We start from the raw sequence: 15,424 nt of genomic DNA, 5'->3' as shown, positions 1-15,424 counted from the left end.
AAGGGTCAGAACGCTGCACTTTTGTCGGGTTTCCCGAATATTTCCGTTTTGCGCCGTATTGCCCCGGGATTTTGACCCGCGTGATCGGATTGTGGCGCATCGGCGCCGGCTTTAACGCGACAGAAATCAGGGGGCGTGGCCGTCGGACAACCCGACGGATTCGGAAAAACTGCGGAATTTAAAAAATGAATTGTGTTGCAAGATCAAGCACTTACATGCACCAGGAAGAAGAAGGTGAACTCCGGCGGACCTTGGCGCAGCAGCGACACCTGGTGGATATCGGGCGTACGACCTTAGTGAATCCCGGCAGACCCAAATCCTCGTCGGACAACACGCTGCGGGATCGCGACTGGACAGGGAAAGTAAATGTGCGCCATTGTTTCGAGGCCCAAAGAAATTTCTTGGGTTGATTTATGGGTAACTCCATTAATTTACATAATACCTAGATCAACAACGGAGGTAGAACCCAATACAGAATCCTTAGAACAGATATTCCAAGTAAAAAAGGGAACAATTTGATACATAAATATTTAAGAAAACAGACATTTAGGAGCCGTCGGCATCACATTGACAGCTTGGCCCTAGACAGTTAACCTCTCATTGATATCCTATAGATCATATAAAGTGCAGCTGATGGATGCACTTACAGAAGCCGCAAACATATAAGTGACGGCAAATTCCATTCAGGTTTGAGTCATAACAAAATAATATTTCTGATCTCGCCTCGTCGTGTTTGTCTCTGTTTCCCTAAACCCCCGCCGATATAAATGAAGCCAGAACAAAGCCTTCATCTCTTAACACATTTAACAATCTCTTTGCACATCCTTCTGTGTCGTGAGTGTACTACCAGGTAGCGGATTATTACAGTCATTCCGCTGACTATTATTATACTGCACTTACGCGGGGTGCGATGTATGGAGATTGGTAAGTGGCTCGCTTCATCACTGGCTTCATAGTTGCCAACATTTGCAAATGATTTCGAGAGCCCCATTGCTTCCATTGTATAAAAGTTTATTATGCGCGTTACTCTGACTCCGAGAAGTGGGCAACGCCGCGCTCCATTGTGAGACGCTATTGAGTCTCGGCCTACTCTCGAGAAACTCTAGTGAAAGTCGGAGTTCTCTATTGTAATTATTATTCATCTTTCAGACTCCCTGATCGAAGAGGGATGAATGGGAAGAGGAATATGCTCAGGCCAGGGCTGGGGGCGGCGCAAATCAATACATTATTCACATCTTGGCTGCCAGAGACTTTGGCACATGGGCACTCTGGAAGGGTATAACTTTAAGGGGCTCAGGGTAGGGGTATGTCAGGTTATTTTTTTAGTACGTGGGTTCTCCATGCAATGTCTCTGACATATGGTATGCAGAAAGACCATTTTTAAAGAAAACCTACCACCATGTGCAGAACCCGGGTTCACCGAATGAGTGCGAAGATGACTTGGTAGGCGGATTGCAAGAGGCTACTGGGACGTGGAGTAGCTGCGCCGTGGAGCCTCAGATCTGGCGATTCCACACCCCAGTAGCCTCTTCAGTAAATTTGCATATTAGGGCCATTAAAAATTAAAAACAGATTTGGGGGGACTAAAGGACTAACCCCAAACAAGGGCTATACTACTATAGATTAGAGTAACCTGCCACCGGATCTACCTTAATATGTAGATCCATGGTGGTAGGTTTCCTATAAGTGTCAAGTTCTGCGTTGTAGCAGGTGACTACAACCTTGATGCTGCCCCTCCCGCCCTCATCTTACCTGAGGCAAGAGGCTCCGCTCGCTTCATGGCTGTTGCATCTCTGGCTTGGGGTATAAGTCACACTATGGCTCTAAGTATATTTTTGCCTTCAGGTAAGTCTACATGCACACTGCCGTTGCCCGCCGTACCGTAGCACGGCGGGCACACTGCCGTGCGCGGGGAGAGGAGGAGGAGGTGAGCACTGCTCACCCCACCCCTCTCCATAGTGATGTATGGTGCACGGCGCCGTAATACGGGAAAAGATAGGACATGTCCTTTCTTTTCCCGGGGTATGAAGCAGAACGGTGCCGCACGTGTGCCACTCCCGTAGGTCGCCGTGCGCCCATTGCCGTTTATTGGGGACGTAAATCGGCCATATATGCGTCGGCCGTAGATACGTCCCCCATGCGGCAGTGTGAATGTAGCCTAATACTGAGGTGACAAGGGAGTACATGATAAAGGGGTTTTCTATCCAACTACCCTTAAGGCTCCTGCTTAGACAGGATGGGGAACGTTTAACAATCTGATTATTAAATAGATGTGTCTTACTTTGTACATGGACTGTCTGACTGGTGAGTATTGGGTCGCCACCAGTCTATACTGGTGATACTTAACGATTACCTTGACTGTCGTTCCGCTTTTAGGGCTGGTCAGGAGGTTGCGAGAGGCAATGGAAACCCAATACCTCAACCTTTCGCGTTCCGATTTTTCCGCTGATCAAATAGTATATTCTCAGCTGAGCTATTGCTTCTTCTAGATGTTTCCACTCTGTAATACACTACTAAAAGGAATTACATTAGAAAGAAGGCATCTTATAATGGTGACAACATGAAAGTCGCTGACCTCGTCAGATTGATGGCTGGAAGATGTGTGCGTAATATTCATCTAATAACACTTACATTACATATTTAATGACCTTATGTTCCCATAATCACTCAATGGCTATTTGCATTCGTACTATTAACATATGAATCATTTTTGTAATTTGTTTTTCTCATACTTTCTCCACTGTTTGTCTTCTGCAGCTTGCATGCATGCTTGTACATTGCAGGCTGCTCCGTCCCTCTGAGAGTGAAGATTTATGCTGCTCACTGTGTAGTCTTCATCTAGTAGTGATTGAATTTGTTGTCTGACTTCACTTCAGTTTCTTTATAGCTGTCACGGGTGCTCCCACAATCCCTGTCTTGGATCGCAGGCGCACCTGTCCCTATGTGTGCCCCCGGAGCCCGGCAGAACTTACCTCACCTCCGTGTTCCTGTGTCTCCAGCGTTACCAGTGTTCCTTCGTGTCCCTGTGTCTCCAGCGCTACCAGTGTTCCTTCGTGTCCCTGTGTCTCCAGCGTAACCAGTGTTCCCCCATGTTCCTGTGTCTCCAGCCTTCCTGTGTCTCCAGCGTTACCTGTGTTCCTCCGTGTCCATGTGTCTCTGGCGCTACCAGTGTTCCTCCGTGTTCCTGTGTCTCCAGCGGTCCTGTGTCTCCAGTGGTCCTGTGTTCCTGTCCCATGTGCCAGCTCCAGGTTCCTGACGTGAGTCCTACTGTCTCCTGTTTTGCTACCTTGGCTACCACCGCCGGCTAGTCGCACCTGTGGAACAACCTGGTGGTATCCCACCACAGCAAGACCATCCCGATTTGCGGCGGGTTCTGGTGAAGACCAGGTGCCACTTAGACTCCGGTCCCAAGTTGTCGGCTAGTATCATCTCCCGTGCTGGTTCAGGGGGTCCACATACTCACAACCCTGACAATAGTGTAAAGTTTTCAGCTTAAAACCTTATTTGGGACAGCAACGGTAAGTAGGATCAAGTAGGATTGAATGTATGAGAACCCATGCAGGCTGCAGAAGACAAATGGCTGAGAATTGTATAATTATAGGTATAGTGGGGCAGATTTATAAAGCTGTCTGAAAGTCATAATATTCCTAGTTCCCCATGGCAACCAATCACAGCTCCCCTTTAAAATATTCATGAGCACTGGTAAAAATGAAAGCTGAGCTGTGATTGGTAATTGGACAACTAGGAATATTCTGACTTTCAGACAGCTTGATAAATCTGCCCCAGTATCTCGATGATTGACAATAACCAAGGTGACCCCACAACTGCAACCTGTACAGGGGGTTTATCAATTCATTTTAGTTACACAGATTTTTTTACTGTCCCTGTTACTGATGAGGAGACCCAGGCTCCGGTTCACCATGAACAAAATTTTGGTTCTGGTACCTGAACCAGAACATCCACCACTATCAACTGTGTGTTTATTCTTTAAATGCTGTCGACAAAGAGGGTGACCCCAAACACTTAACCTTAACTTCTGGTTAAAGTCCAGGTTTAAGGTCCCAAACTTGGAATGCTCTGCATGGACTCAAACATTGCGGTTCAGGTCCGCCTATTGCTAGTGCCTGAGACTTTCCTAGTCCTTGACACAGAGGACGTAGCAAGGACCCAACCAATGGCCTCCAGCAAATGTATTATCCTACATGTCAGCTTTCAGGTGTTTTTTGACTTGCGTCATCTAACAAAGGTGCACGGCTCAGGTGGCCCCAAACACCCCAAATGTTTTCATGACCAAAGACACAGGACCCCTATAGGTACAGACACAGGGGAAACCGCTAGACCTAGGGGGGGAGGCAACAGGTGCCCTATAGTGATGTCACATCAAGGGGAGGAGTTTACCAATGGGGACCCCCAAAATGCCAAATCTGCCCCTGTACAGATCAGCTGCTTCTAGGGTATAAAAGTAAATACAGATCATTGCATTACTCCGGACTTATTATGTTGTAGATTCTATGAAAATTGCCACATTTCTGCTTCTGTTTTTTAAAGGATTCTTAAGGGAAGCCAGACAAGAGTGATGTATCTGCAGATGAAACATTGCAATAAGAACATAACAAGATTTCCAGCTTCTTCTAGAGAGAGAGAAAAAAAATGGAAAACTCATTTGCTCACTTCTCCCATGTAAATCCAATACTGAAAATGCAATAAAGTGTTTTCTTCCCTCCCGAAAATACAGTTTGCTGAGAATGAAGATCGAGACGAAATAAATTAATTTGTTCTATGGATTTCTCTGATCAGATTCACGCAGCCAAATGCCCTACAACAGGGGAGTTCAGCCGATGACTCTCCAGCTGCTATCAAAAACTACTCCCTTCGGGTTTCTTGGCATGTGGGAGTGGCCGGAGATTGCCCGAGATGGCTTGAATGTGACCAGTGCCGCCACTAGGAAGTTTGGAGCCCCCCCTCTCCCGACTGGCAAATTTCGTGGGGCCCTGTGTGCATAGTAATATCCCTGGACCTGGGAAGGGAGGAGGATTTTCTGTGACTTGGGGCCCCTTCTCCTCCTCAGGGCCTCTGAACACAGTCATACTAAACCCCCCCTGATGGTGGCCCTGAATATGACTGCTCGAGAGGTACTCTCAAAAATGGGAAGGAGAACATCACTACTGAAAGTCAACAAGGAGCTGGTGGGTCCTATCATGGGAGCAGGGAGACAGAAAACTTGTCTACCTTTCTCTTGAGCCCGCCCTCTAGAGGTTTTCCAGGGAGACATACAGAAGAATGACAAGGAATTTATTAAACAATTGCAGAATTGCCTTTTTTTATAACCTTACACCATTTACATTTACTGCCACCATCTCCCCTCTTGTTTCCCACTTTCCTATATTCTATCTCCGGAGTGTCTCCCTACACTAGAAGAAATACCAGGAGAGGTCCATTCCATTTGTCACTGGTTGGGGGCTTATCACCTGTCTTCATGATTGGTGAGTGGGCCTAAGTATAATGTGGTACAAAGGCTTGTTTTTTGCAAGATAGGTTGTATTTTTAAAGGCACTAGCAAAAAATATAGGGGCAAATTTCTCTTAAGTCTTCCAATTTCCATCGGCTTTTTTAAAAATTTATTCTGCTCTTTGATTTATCCATGGGCTAATTTTCTTAAAATTTTCTTAAAATTTGCACAATTTTTGGGGCAACCTATATAAAACAGTTCCCTACACCAGAGAGATACATCATGCGCCAAAATCTTCCAATAGGTGCGGTTCAAAGATGAAAGGGATTGCACACATTTTTCACAAATACAGCTAGTGACAGGTTCCCATAGAGCCCTATAAACTAACTGACACCCTTCTTTTAGCTAAAAATTGTTTCCCTCAGATCCTCATTTAATCAACTTTATAATTTTACCTGGTATCCAGGGATATCTATTCGAAGGGGGTGTGGCCTACTCGGGCTGAATCGAGCATCTCCTCCCCCTGTCTTCTCACCATTCAGCAAAATTGTCATGTGACCAGCATGACATCATCTAAGGTTCTTTAGCCTCCTAATATTAGCAAACTGTACACAATGCGTACATCTGATCACATGAAATCATGCCTGCATCGAGGATGGAGAGTAGTACAAGTCAATGGAGGCTGCTGGGATTTCATGTGATCAGATAAGTGCATGTTGTACAGTTTGTAGGAGGCTAAAGGACCTGTGATGATGTCACGCTGGTCACATGACATTACTACTGAACTAAAAAGAGATGGGGAGGAGCTGCTGGATTCAGCCTGAGGAGGTCACATCCCCTTGACTCACTGTAGATATTCCTAGATATCAGGTAAAATTATACAGTTGATTATATTAGGATGCGAGGGAAATAATTTTTAGCTAAAAGAAGGATGTCAGTTAGTGACTAGGGCTCAATGGGAACCTGCCCCTAGCTGTATTTGCAAAAAATGTGGTGACAGGTTCCCTTGAATGAGACGCAAAGCAGGAAAACCAAAAAACGCATTAAAAAGTCGCAAAAAAAATGTGCAAAAAAAAAAATGCAAAAAAGATACATCTGCCCCGAAATGCATTTGAAAAAATATTTTTATTTTGCTAACTAAATTTGTGGGATAAATTCCAGTTTTTGGGATGAAAGTACAATTGCTGAATCAAAGCTGAAACTAGGTTTTTCCGAATGTTTGCCGTGTGACAGCAGCTCCATAGAAATCCTTTCCCCATAAATCAGTGGGATATGTTGTAATAATGTCTCCTCACATCTCGCTTCTCCCTTCGGTGGTGACTTATTGTTGTCTTCTATGGCAGAGATTCTGCTTGAAACAGAAGTGTCTTTAGCCAGATAAATGGACGTCCTCCAGCAGGCAGGAACCGTCCTCTTCATCAGCCCGATAAGAAGCTCCCGGGATCACAGAGGACCCTGAGATTGATTGATGGACCCCGCGCAATAGAACATAAGAAAATGTATCCCAGGTGATGATAGAAGCCTCTCTGTATGGATATATATGTATCCTGGCCCTCATAGTATAAGCCATGCCGTGCGGGAGCCATCAGTGGGTGGGAGCCTTTCATACATTATGCAACAGCTCCACCGCCAAGACAATCGGCACAGCATTTGTATAGATCCACCGTCATATAAGTCACATCCTTATCTACATAGACTCCATACAATGCATCATAAACCTTCCTAAAGGACCCCAAACCAAGAAAGGAAAGATCACAGAAGAAAAAGAAAGAAATTGCTTTATAGATTTTGCAGATTTTTAGTTTAGGATTTTTAGAATTTAAGTCATTTAAGATTTATTTTTCTGTAAATTTAGATTTTTTTGCATTGGATCGACAGTATGGGATATTGGGGCAGATTTACTTACCCGGTCCATTCGCAATCCAGCGGCGCGTTCTCTGCGCTGGATTTGGGTTCTGCCGGGATTCACTAAGGCAGTTCCTCCGACGTCCACCAGGTGGCGCTGCTGCGCTGAAGTTCATCGGAATGCACTGGAGTTCACCGTCCTATCGTGGGTGAAGGTAAATGAGGCAGTTTTTCCGAATCCGTTGGGTTTTTTACGGCCCCGCCCCCCAATTTCCGTCGCATGCATACTGGCACCGATGTGCCACAATCCGATCGCGTGTGCCAAAAACCACCTTGTTGTGGTGACCACTAATGTTCAGATTCCCTTTCAGAATGTCCACCTAATGTGTTGAGTGCTGGTGGTCGCACATGCTCAGTAGTTCATTCTAACGTCTTTGATTTTCTTGTAGTGGACAAAAGATCCTTTGATGGTTCTTGGCTGTGGCCCAAACATTGGATCCAAACCAAAAGGGTTGATGAAGGTTAGGCCCCCAAATTCATCTGGTGGGCCCAAAGAACCATAAAGTGGCACTTAGTGAAGGGATCATTTCCCCCAACATTTGAATGCCTATTCGTGGGAATTTTTAAACCCGTTCTCCCTTTTCCATCTCTCCCTTTTACTGTCTAAAAAAAATAATTATGTAGTTCAGATTCTCTTGAGGGCTTATTATGTGTACTTTTCCAAAGTGAAGCGATGTCCAGTCAAGAATAAGTTTTTCCGGCATTCCGGCACTTGATGGACTATCCAGTGGAAGACGTGACTCCGTTCCCAGGTTTTTTTAATCATACTTTTCCAAAGTGTAGTTTATTGGGAAGCTGACAAAAAACATAAAAGGTAAAAATGTTAGTATATGATATATATATATATCTGTATCAAATAAAATTTTGTCCTGCATATTTTGACCCCTGTCATGAAGGGCCTGTTTCAGTAATTACGGGTTCCAGAAAGGCATGTGAAACAATTCATGTTTTGGTTAGTCCTTAAATTCTTTACAATTCTTTCGTTTATCTTACCTGGCTCCCTGCCAGAATCCTGCGCTGAGTCCCGGGGGGAAGGGTCACTTTAAATCTAAACGGTCGTCTGCAGGGGGAGGGGGGAGGAGAGAGAGGATGTGGGAGGGTCTGGATTGAAGAGGGGCAAGGAGAGACGTTGAAATGATGAGGGATGGGATTGAGCAAGTGACCATCCAGATTTGAAGTAACACCCCCCTCCCCGGGACACAATTTCTGATGCGGTCGAAAAACTGTTCTGTTCTACTTTCCACCTTCTTTGCGTTAGTCTTTTTTTTGGTGTGCAACCTATTTTCTACATGATCATGCCCCCTTTTTCAAAGACCATGCCCCATTTTCACAGGCCACCCTCTATAATAATAATAATTCCTTTATTTATATAGCGCACACAGATTACGCAGCGCTGCACAGAGCTTGTCAAATCAGTCCCTGTCCCCATGGGGCTCACAATGTAATCAACCTACCAGTATGTTTTTGGAGTGTGGGAGGAAACCGGAGGACCCAGAGGAAACCCACACGAACACAGAGAGAACATACAAACTCTTTGCAGATGTTGATGGCTCTAGTGCTAACCACTGAGTCACTGTGCTGCCCCACCCCTCAAAAAGAGGTGTTGTAAAATCCTTAATAAATGTGTCGGAAAGCATTTTTTAGAACAAATTATGCCAAAATTCTGGGTAAAAATGGCTTAATACACCGCCCTTATTGTTTTTGACCGGAGTCTTCCCAAGGCTTATTAAAACGTTGACCATCATAGCTGATTTCTTTTGAAAAACAGCGCCACACCCGGCCACAGGCTGAATGCGGTATTGCAGTTCATTCCTAGTCACCTCAGCGTAGTTGAGCAGCAACTAGAAGAATTATTCTTTCTAGAAGAAGACTCTCATGTTTGTTAATTCTTTAAACATTGCAACGTGGCGTCAGATTGTGAGCCTTGTTGGTGACGGACACTTGGCATTTACAGCAAATGACAAAATCATTTGGTTTTTGGGTAAAAATATCACTATTTAGACCAATTTTTCGCATCTAATGCAGAAAGTCTAACAACAAGGTCCTCGAGGTCCTATCAGGTCAGGATTTACACAACTGAGCGTAATATTTCCAGGCGTTGCGAGGAGTCGGACAGCTGCAGGACGCTGCAGGGACAGAATGTGATAGCACCCGCTGCTGCTGCTGCTGCGGCGGCTCACTGCTACATCTGCAGCTACAAGAAATGCTCAGTATGGGAAATCCCAAAGCAAATGTCCTATTAACTCCCCTTACTGAATGTGGAAGCGGAATGAGGATCCGTGGAATCACCATTAAGACTCAATCTCTTTCCATATGTTCTATTTTTATTATGTTAAGGATGTAATTATGACTAATTATTACTGTAATTACTAATATGTAAATCTATCCCGCTAGTTATGTATCTATCAATCTATCTCAGTACCAATAAGCCGCAAAAACCCCTACAAACTACTTTTATACAGGGAATTAGGGGCTCATTGCATCATTTTATCCAAGTGTCTCTACTGACATTCACCCTTTAACCCCTGTATAGGGTTCTGTAACAAGGTCACAAGGTTGCTACCTTTCCTTATAGTCCCAGTGTAAGTGACAACTAGCCCAAGTGGGTCAGAGGACTCCAGTGCAGTTCACAAATAGTCCAGGGTCGGGGCAGGAAGCAAACAGGAATAATTCAAGGTATAAGCCAAAGGTCAGGGCAGGTGGGAATCAGGTCGAATCCAAGGCAAGGGCTGGAGGTCAGGGCAGGTGAATATTGATGAGGTTCAGGTCAAACCGAGTTCGTCATTACCCGAATGCAGAATCGTAGAGCAGAAATACGGATGTAACAGTAACGCAAATGTCTGCAGTAAGGAAACTTCACCTACAAGAATATATGAGATACAATTGTACAGAATATCAGTGTGTATCCAGGATATGCGGAGGAAGGGCTCATGTATCAGCCATTGTGGTTGAAAATATGTTACTTCCTTGCTGCCGCACATGAGACTGGAAGAGAACCTGTCAGCAGAATTTACATTTATTATGTAAATTTTACAAATATTATTTAGTTATTTCTCTGCTGCTTTACAACTAGTAAGGGGGTCACATACATTATAGTAAACAATACAAAAACTATAGCAATCAGGAAACAGGCGTTAGGAGGAGCCTGCCCTGAGGACTCACAGTCTATATAGGAAGGGCGGATGGAGACACGAGGTGCGGGAGCAGAGCAGTGGGGTTATTGTGTATTGTAGGCGATCCTGAACAGGTGGGTTTTCAGGTTATGCCTGAAGGTTTGGAAGGTGAAGGGGATATGTTTTGCGGACGAGGCAGGTCACTGCCTGATGGTATGAACATCTAATCATTTACTATACATTGTACACATCGGACTCCTGCTGAGTTGACCTGATGAGGTCTAACATGAATTGTCGCATTGTAACTGTAGGCTGAGGCAGGGTACCCTCACTGCTTAAAGGGGTTTGATCACAAATGAAAGTTCTCAAATTTCAATCCCGTAGTGGTGTTTACACAATAAAGATTTTTAACCCCTTACTTTACAATGTTACTCAGTGTTATTGCTGTTTTAGCTCCTATCACTCGGTGATGATCAATGTAATAATCCAGAATGTGAGCGGGGACTCTCTAAGCAGACACTTCATGATTCCTCTAGTGCTATGAGATGTTGTGTGCTGACAATGTGCTTACATTATCAGGGTCCAGGGTTCATCTACACTTTTATTTAGCTTCTAAACATTTACTAGTATCTGACACATAGAGAGATGAGACAGATCAGAGATGAGAGATGGTGAGATCCATGAGATGCAGCTTACACACAATGACATTCTCAGCTCTGGTATCTCACTTATAACACACACAGTCAGCTCCGCTATGCCTCCTCCTTTGGATCAAAACCTTATCTTCTTTTTTTTTTTTTTTTTCAACTCTTTATTTTAATTTTTTCATAATTTTTACAATACCAGAACAATCGGTGCTATTCATGTAAGGCAAACATGAGAACCTCAAACAATATAGGGTTCTATGGCAGTGAAACATAAAAAACAAGATAGAAACACAATAACTTTCGTCACATTTGTGACATTTTGTATTTCCAATAAAATAGCAAAATTATGATAACATCTCTAGCAGCATAATCAAACATTAGTAATCAGGAAATCAATCTAGCGTTATATTCGTCCCATAGAGTCCAGGTTTTTTAAAATTTTTCACTAGTGTGGCGAAGTACAGCGGTAATATATTCCATCGATCGGAGATCCCTAAGACGTGCATATAGCTCCAGTAATGATGTTGGCGCAGAGCGTCTCCAATGCAAAGAGATCAAACATTTCGCCACTGTTACTATATGAAGGAACAACCTGGCACTCGGACCCTTGAGAGATCCAGGATATAGATTGAGCACATAAATTTCAGGGTCCAGTGGGACTTGTACATTGAGGACCCCCCCAACAAGGGACCTAACTTCCAGCCAAAAATGGAGAAGGGCAGGGCAACTCCAAAAAATATGAAACAGTGTAGCATCCGACCCTCCACACCTTCAACAGAGATTAGGAACTAATGGGTAGAATTTATGTAAAAGCTCAGGAGTGCGATACCAATTTAGCAAAATTTTAAGTTGGTTTTCTTTATATAGTGTACAAATAGATCATTGGCGTGCTCTTGCCCAGATAATCTGCCATTGTTCAGGAGTAAAGCATTTGCATAGCTCCCAACTGTCCCGATTTTGACGGGACTTTACCGTTTTTCTTACCTCTGCCCCGCGCCACGGGCAGCTATGAGATTGTCACGGATTCTCCCCCCAGGTCCCGCTGTGTCCCGGCGCTGTGTCCGCAGAGTAAATACTTTGAAAGCCTGAACTCACAGTACAGAATGGCTTCTACACACATCGGGAGGGAATCCTTTTCAGAGAAGTGTCGGCTTAGCGGAGAGAGCAGGGACCACGTCATCAGCTTCAGATCAGCATCTGTCCATATATGGTCACTGCATCTCCTAGGGTTCCCCAGAGCAGACATCGGGAGGGAATCCTTTTCAGAGAAGTGTCGGGCTTAGCGGAGAGAGCAGGGACCACGTCATCAGGTCAGATCAGTATCTGTCCATATATGGTCACTGCATCTCCTAGGGTTCCCCAGAGCAGACATCGGGAGGGAATCCTTTTCAGAGAAGTGTCGGGCTTAGCGGAGAGAGCAGGGACCACGTCATCAGGTCAGATCAGTATCTGTCCATATATGGTCACTGCATCTCCTAGGGTTCCCCAGAGCAGACATCGGGCAGGGAATCCTTTTCAGAGAAGTGTCGGCTTAGCGGAGAGAGCAGGGACCACGTCATCAGCTTCAGATCAGCATCTGTCCATATATGGTCACTGCATCTCCTAGGGTTCCCCAGAGCAGACATCGGGAGGGAATCCTTTTCAGAGAAGTGTCGGCTTAGCAGAGAGAGCAGGGACCACGTCATCAGGTTCAGATCCACATCTGTCCATATATAGTCTCCAGGGCTTCCCCAGACACAAGCTCTTCATATAATTAAATTAAATAAAGTTTTGGCCAGGCTGAGATTCGAACCTGGGACCCTCTGCACCATAGACAGGAGCTTAACTAAGAGCTATAAGCCCAGTGATACAGAGCTGAGGATTTCTGGTAACTAAGAAGTGTTATCTGCCACTGTTACACTGTGACACAGACTAATGCACTGATATATAGAGAGGGATCTTCTCAGAGGTTATTATTGTAATTATTGAGACTATTATTATTATTATTATAAATTTTATTATTTTTATTATTATGGAGATGATTATTAATAAAAATAGTAAAAATAATAATAATCATCTCAATAATAATAATAATAATAATAATAATAATAATCATCTCCATAATAATAATACTAGTCTCAATAATTACAATAATCTCTGAGAAGATCCCTCCCTGTATACTGTATATGATTTTTATTATTATAATATGGCTAAAATTTGGGGCGTGGCCAGGGAGTGATTGGGGGTGTGGCTTGGGGGATCGCCGCGGCACGTGCCGCCATTTTGTCCCTCTTTCCCTTTCACAAATGTTGGGAGGTATGCATTTGCCTAACCATTTTTCCCACCTAGTCATATAAGGATGGGAGATATAAAACCTTATCTTCTATGTAGCTTGTAGAGCCGGTCTCTGCATGCTGCTTGCTTGCAGAAAGTGTCTGTAATTATTAGTAAGAATCTCAACATAGTCAGGAGTTAATGGTCATATCCAGGGACAACCAAAATGTAAACTCCAGGACTGATAGAGACAGGTTGGAATTATATGCCCAGAATATTGGCATCTGAAGTGGCGTTCCTCTTCCATCCTCTAAAAATGACCCTTTTCAGCTCATTTGCATAGGACCTTTGGGGAGATTTTTTTTTATGGATGAACAGAAGAAACTTCACATAAAAGAGGGGATTCTAGAAAGAACATTTCATCCCGGACCTGAGGGGGTTGGTAATGTAATGGGGTGAAATCTGATGACAGGTTCCCTTTCATTGCAAAATCACATAACCATTAAAAAGTAATGTAATACAAAGACGCCATGTACGGTAGGGACCACGTCGTAGTCCCTACACGTGTCCTGCAGATCCTGCTGCATAACCTCAGCCCCATATCATGCAGTTACTTCAGATTATGGGGCACAATTTGCAGTGTTTTGCCAAAACTCCATTTAGGTTTTTTTTCGGAGCAGTAAAGAAGCCATTTTGGAGATTTATGGCGCCGCCTGTGACATCCTCGCAGATAAACGCAATTTTAAGTCAGTTTCAGTTTGGATATCGAATGGATTTCAGGAAAAGGATTGTTCAGGGGCGGCAAACAGCAGCGTAAAAATATGTTCATGTAATGACGGAAGAGAAGGAGCCGGAGAATCAATAATTCTGCTTAATGCGAGATTAAAGTCTATAGAAAAAAAAAGTTGGGAAAGTGAATGTGACCACAAAGTATCTCAGGATGGAAAGTGATAATGATTGTTATATGAAGAATCCTGGAAGAGCCGGATCTAGGAAGACGTCAAGACATCTACAAGGGGCTCCAGAATATCCTACAGAAAGGTCCAGATAATGTTGGAGGGGGGGGGGTCCTACAATCAGCCAAATTATTAAGAAGAGAAATTGCATAGTATCTATATTCTGGAGGACCAGTGTAGTGGACGCTATGCAAACCCTAGGGTAAGTGGCTCTCAGAGAGGTGTAAGAGGTCATAAGGGTTGGCTGTTATAACATATCTATAACATGCTGCCTGCAGATAGGACACTATGTACGATCTGCTCAGATCCTCCTGCTCTATAACATGCTGCCTGCAGATATGACACTATGTACAATCTGCTCAGCCCCTCCTGCTCTATAACATGCTGCCTGCAGATAGGACACTATGTACAATCTGCTCAGCTCCTGCTGCTCTATAACATGTTGCCTGCAGATAGGACACTATGTACAATCTGCTCAGCTCCTCCTGCTCTATAACAGGATGCCTGCAGATAGGACAATATGTACGATCTGCTCAGATCCTCCTGCTCTATAACATGCTGCCTGCAGATAGGACACTATGTACAATCTGCTCAGCTCCTGCTGCTCTATAACATGTTGCCTGCAGATAGGACACTATGTACAATCTGCTCAGATCCTCCTGCTCTATAACATGCTGCCTGCAGATATGACACTATGTACAATCTGCTCAGCCCCTCCTGCTCTATAACATGCTGCCTGCAGATAGGACACTATGTACAATCTGCTCAGCTCCTGCTGCTCTATAACATGTTGCCTGCAGATAGGACACTATGTACAATCTGCTCAGCTCCTGCTGCTCTATAACATGCTGCCTGCAGATAGGACACTATGTACAATCTGCTCAGCTCCTGCTGCTCTATAACATGTTGCCTGCAGATAGGACACTATGTACAATCTGCTCAGCTCCTCCTGCTCTATAACAGGATGCCTGCAGATAGGACACTATGTACGATCTGCTCAGATCCTCCTGCTCTATAACATGCTGCCTGCAGATAGGACACTATGTACAATCTGCTCAGCTCCTGCTGCTCTATAACATGTTGCCTGCAGATAGGACACTA

Source organism: Engystomops pustulosus, chromosome 5 (assembly GCF_040894005.1).
Source record: "Engystomops pustulosus chromosome 5, aEngPut4.maternal, whole genome shotgun sequence".
Classification (NCBI taxonomy): domain Eukaryota; kingdom Metazoa; phylum Chordata; class Amphibia; order Anura; family Leptodactylidae; genus Engystomops; species Engystomops pustulosus.
Note: the sequence above shows the minus strand (reverse complement) of the source record.